Here is a 6,028-nt window from a genome sequence, read left to right as displayed (position 1 = left end):
ATTTTGAGGTTTTGATTTTCAAATGTTTAGTCATAAACATGTCAAAATATTCGAACTTTATTTTATGTCATTGCTGGAAGAGCGAGAGCTATACTTTATGTTAGTGTATATACTTAAAGATTTTCCTAGAGTTAACACCTTATTAAATCACTAAATCACCATGTTTATATACTCTAGAGATTTAAGAAGTGGAGATTTCTTTAAGCATCAATTTAATCGTGTAAAACAAGTGTCATAAAAAAGGTAAGTACAATTTCAATTACCCAAATGATTGAATCATATTTAAATAACCTATTTGGTAGACTTTTTATTGAATTTGATTTGACATATCGAAATATTGTCCATAGACTCACTTATAACTACCCAGCAAAAAAACAACTTCCAAAGAAGCGAAAAAGAAGTAAAATTTAATCCATGGAAGTACTAAAAAAGAACTAAGGAAGTTATGATTATAAAACAAGCTTCTCGTAGGAGGTATGTTCTTTTTATTTAATTCCAAATTCACTACATTTGAAATCATTCTCAGGAAGTAATTTTTATGTTCTTTTTTGGAAGTTATTAGAAATTGGACTTAAATAATATAAACATAAATAAATAAATTACACGCATTTATCAATCAACTTTAAAATAAAATGGGTTTAATTAAAAAAATTTCAATACAAAAAAAAATATCATAAACTTTAAACAAAATTCGATTCCTTTCACTTCTTTGGAAATCTATAAACATCACTTCTACAGAAGGTAAAAAAACTCAACTTAGTGCTACTTTTGAAGTGGTTATAAATATTATACTTTTGAATGTACTTCGTTTTATTTTTTTGCTGGTTATATATTTTCTGGGTCCCTGCGCCTTTTCAAATACATAAGGTCTTATGCAGTTTGCTTGGTATTAAAAATTACTAAAATCTTTCTCTCTCTACTAAACATTATGACGATGGTACCTTTTGGATTTTCTATAATATTGAAACTTGAAATCTAAAATTCAGCAAGTAGAGCACGTAAAACCTATAAAGGGGAACTTTATGGTACTTTTTCGTTCTTCTGAAAGTATTTTTTGAATTTGAAACAATAAAGCTATAATTTTGAGTCATATTCGTTTGAAAATATGTATGTAGATTGGTACTATACCTATGTTATTGAATTGGTACTTTATGGATTTTTGTAAAATATTGAACCAAGCCAAATAAATTTAATCAGACGTGTACATTCTCTGGTATCAAATTGACACCAAAGTGTTTATGATTTTTCAATAACAACCATTTTCGAAATATATACATAATTACGACAACCCAACGTTGTTAACATTGCAACAATTCGTTGTAGAAATTTAAATTATATACACATTCGTTGTCTAAATGTTAACAAACATGGTAAGATCACTATTGACAACAATCCGTGAGCTTATCACGTTTGTTAACACTTAGACAATGGATGTGTATAAAATTTAGATTTCAACAAAGAATTGTTGCAATGTTGTATTGTCAATTTGGTAAGAGGCATTTATATTTTTCCCCTCTGTGTATGTATATTCTGATGGTAATGTTTAATATATTTTTTATCTTCTAATATATTTTACAGCTGCGGAAATGTAGACATTGTAGACATGTAGACATCTTATTCATTCATATTTTATTGCAAATATTTTATATAAAATTAAATATATTTTAAAATACACAAAATCCACAAATTTGTTTTCAATAAATAATATTTCAGTTGCAAATACCAATAATTTCAAACTACATTACCAAATAAATAACAAAAATAGTTATGTACAACATATATTCAGCTATAGTAACCGAATTTTTCAATAATTACAATCGAATTTTGGTGTAGTTGTGAGAACCGACTGAATTCGATTGGAAACAAATTCAATTATCACAACGAATCTGTTTTCTCTGTGTGGTACCATAGAATATCATATGCCAAATTTCATTGAATTACCTCCAAAATTGCGACCTGTAGTTTGATTACAAGGTTTACAAGCCCTAATCCGTGGTACAGTTATCCATTTTCAATAGAGTTCGTCCCTAGGAAAATAGAATATCATGTACCAAATTTCATTGAAATATCTTCAAAATTGCGAAATGTAGTTTGATTACAAGGTTTACATGAACGGGCAGATGGACGGACATACCTAAATCGACTCAGAAAATGATTCTGAGATGATTGGTATACTTTAAGGTGGGTATAGGATCTAGAGAGTAAACACTTTAAAACATAAATGCCATGTATTAAAACCATAACTAACTTTGTAACTATATCTTTGTAATCTATAGAGTGACGAGACGATCAAACTTGTTTTGAAATAAAAACCAGAAAGGATTTCGCTAAAGCGAATTAGGAATTCATTCTAATTCTGTTACTATGCTTAATGAAGGTTTTAGTTAGATTGTTAAAAAGATCAGATAAGTAGTAATATAATGTTCAAAAAGTTTAATTTTAAAGTAACTAAAGTATAAATAACATATTAAATCATACACATCAAATTATAAAATTCAACTAATTCAAAATTATTCCCATTTTACACAATTTCAAATAAAACAAATTTAAAAAAATGTAAAACACAAAACGCACGTTTTTATTTGATTTTATGGTCATCAAAAAGCAATCATAAAATATAACATTATGAGGCCGAACAAAATACTAATTCATTCAACTAGAACTAGTATTCAAAGAAGGACTCTTGACTAATATGAACCCAACAACATACATACACACATATGTATATATGTATTAGAAAACACTTGAGTTTTAAACAACAACAAATCTATGAAGAAATATTTCATATTTTTGAATAAATCTTTGGCGTCACACTTTTATTTCAAAATTTTGTGTGGGAATTACTTAAAGCATATGAACATTAAAAATTTTCAATTCAAAATTATTTGTATTATTATATTGCAAAATATTGAAAAAGTCGTAAAATTTTTCTTAAAACGGCTCCTCTAAAAACAGGAACACCCTCAGTTGAATGCTTGACTTGAGTTCTGTTTTCAGTGATAAATTCTGGAATGATTATAACGACATTTTAAAAAGAGATTGAAAGTCGTAAAAACTTGTAAATTGATCTTGCCATTTTTTATAGCATTTTTATGTATTTTCAATTGTTCTAAATGATTTGTTTAGACTGTTTTTTAAATGGCGACAACTAGTTTAATAGTTTTATTAAAATAATTTTCGGTAAAATTTAAAAAAAAAAATATTATGAATATTAATGTCTTAAAAGCAATTAAGATCGTAAAATTACTAAAAAGGAGCATAAATTATTACTTATTAAGTAGTTGGGTAAAAAGTAGTGTTTATTATTTTGAAATTTTAGAGGGAGTTTCATGAAAAAGTTATGTTGTCGGGAAATTTTATTACTTTTGTTATTTAATGATTTTTATGTCGTCTAGAATGGCCTCATTAAGAGCGAATGTGGATCAAGATTAGAATGAAGATTAAACTAGACTATAGACAAGGCTATAGATTACACTATAGACAAGACTATAGACTAGAATGTAGACTTAGCTATAGACTAGACTATAAACTAGATTATAGAGTAGACAATAGATCGTATAGACAACACTATACACTATGCTAAAGACTAGAATATAGACTAGGTTATATACTAGGCTATAGACTAGACTATAGACCAGATTATAGACAACACTATACACTATGCTAAAGACTAGAATATAGACCAGGTTATATACTAGGCTATAGACTAGACTATAGACTAGACTTTAGACTAGGCTATGGACTAGATTATAGACTAGATTATAGACTAGACTATAGACTAGACTATAGACTAGACTATAGAATACACTATAGACTAGACTATAGACTAGACTATAGACAAGACTAAAGACTAGAGTATAGAATAAGCTATAGACTAGACTATAGACTAGACTATAGACAAGACTAGACTATAGACTAAGCTATAGACTAGACTATAGACTAGACTATAGACTAGATTATAGACTAGACTATAGACTAGATTATAGACTAGACTATAGACTAGACTATAGACTAGACTATGGACTAGACTATAGACTAGACTATAGATTAGACTATAGACTAGACTATAGACTAGACTATAGACTAGACTATAGACTAGACTATAGACTAGACTATAAACTAGACTATAGACTAGACTATAGGCTAGACTATAGACTAGACTATAGACTAGGCTATAGAGTAGGCTATAGACTAGATTATAGATTAGACTAGACTATGGACTAGACTATAAACTAGACTATAGTCTAGTCTATAGTCTATATCATTAGACTTTACCATAGATAAAACTTTTACTATTTTAAAAACTTCGAAAAAGATCGAATTTGAACCTTTGGCTCCGCTACAAATTATATTAATCTGACGTAACACATTTATCCTAATTCTTTTCTTATCCTAAGTTAAAATTTTAAGTTTTTACCTTAAAATGGTTTAAAAATCTTAATTTGTATTTAAAATTTAAATTTTTGTATTTACTTTTTCATTTAACAATAGCACTAAAAACTAATATTTATTTATATTAATTAACTTTTGGAATTTCTAATTTATTAAAATAACAAATTTTGAAAAAATAAATTCTAGCGCCATATGTATGTAAAAGTCAAATAAAAATTAAGAAAACCAAAGATTAAAACTCATTAATTCCACAAATTTGTTAGTTTAACAAATACTTAACTTTAGTAAATAGATTAAATACTTACTATTGATTTTTTTTGGATTGTTTGTTCAGATTAACGAACTTTATGTAATATTTGACAATATGTGATCACAAATCTGTTGAAAATTTCCAAAACATACTTAAACAAAGATTTAGAAAAGTAAATGTGATTAAAGTAAATATTAAATAAATCTATTTTTGGGATTTAAATTTTCTTTAAAGAAAATTTATTAAAAATGATTTTTAAATATTTTTTTAGATATTGTTTTTATTTAAATAAAAAGGATTTCAGTTAATAGCCCTATTGCAAGTGTCACCCTGATAAGATCCGACATAACAATTAAGATTGCTTTCTACTTAATTCTACATCGTATTGATCACTTTTATTAATTCAATCTTAACATCATTTTCTAAATTATTTAGATGAGTCAACACTGTCACAATATTATGACAAATTTGTCAACAATAAATCGGTCCTTTTCATTTCATAACTAAATATTGACTTGATCTTTTTATACAAAAAAACTAACATTCATAACTTTAGAAAAAAAGAAAGAATATTTAAATTTGAAAAAAACATTGAAAAAGAGCCATAATTCTTACACGTGCCGACAATACAAATTTTTCAACAACAAATTTCTATTTACATATATTCAAATGAAACCAAGATTTATTTAGTTGTTTATTTCTTTAATATTTGCTAAACGTGATGACACTCACTCAATTTTAAGACACAAATCCTTAGGAAAAGGTTGTGGTAAAAATTATATATTTTTTAAAATCATACTTGAACGAACATGTTTGATTTGTTTTGTCTATGATCGTATGGGAATTTTTACCTGTGTTGTTTTTTGAAAAATAACCAAATTTTCAATGTGCTAATTTTGTAAAAATCGTAAACAAATTTGTGTTTATGATTTTTACAAAATATTGTTTGGAACAAAAACAGGATGTTTTTGAAATTTATAGATATTCATTATTGCGGATTGATTTCTTTAAGGGTTTAAGAACTCTTATATATGTATGTACTATGTATTGTGGTTACTAGTACATATCTACATGTATGTAATGGTTACAATTGCAGGTATAAGTTATTATTCAAATGTAATTATTTAAAATTGTATTAAAAAGTTAATTAATGAATTATGCAGTTTCTTGATCTATCTATCTATCTATCTATCTATCTATCTATCTATCTATCTATCTATCTATCTATCTATCTATCTATCTATCTATCTATCTATCTATCTATCTATCTATCTATCTATCTATCTATCTATCTATCTATCTATCTATCTATCTATCTATCTATCTATCTATCTATCTATCTATCTATCTATCTATCTATCTATCTATCTATCTATCTATCTATCT

This window comes from Lucilia cuprina, chromosome 4, assembly GCF_022045245.1.
Source record: "Lucilia cuprina isolate Lc7/37 chromosome 4, ASM2204524v1, whole genome shotgun sequence".
In the NCBI taxonomy this organism is placed as follows: domain Eukaryota; kingdom Metazoa; phylum Arthropoda; class Insecta; order Diptera; family Calliphoridae; genus Lucilia; species Lucilia cuprina.
Note: the sequence above shows the minus strand (reverse complement) of the source record.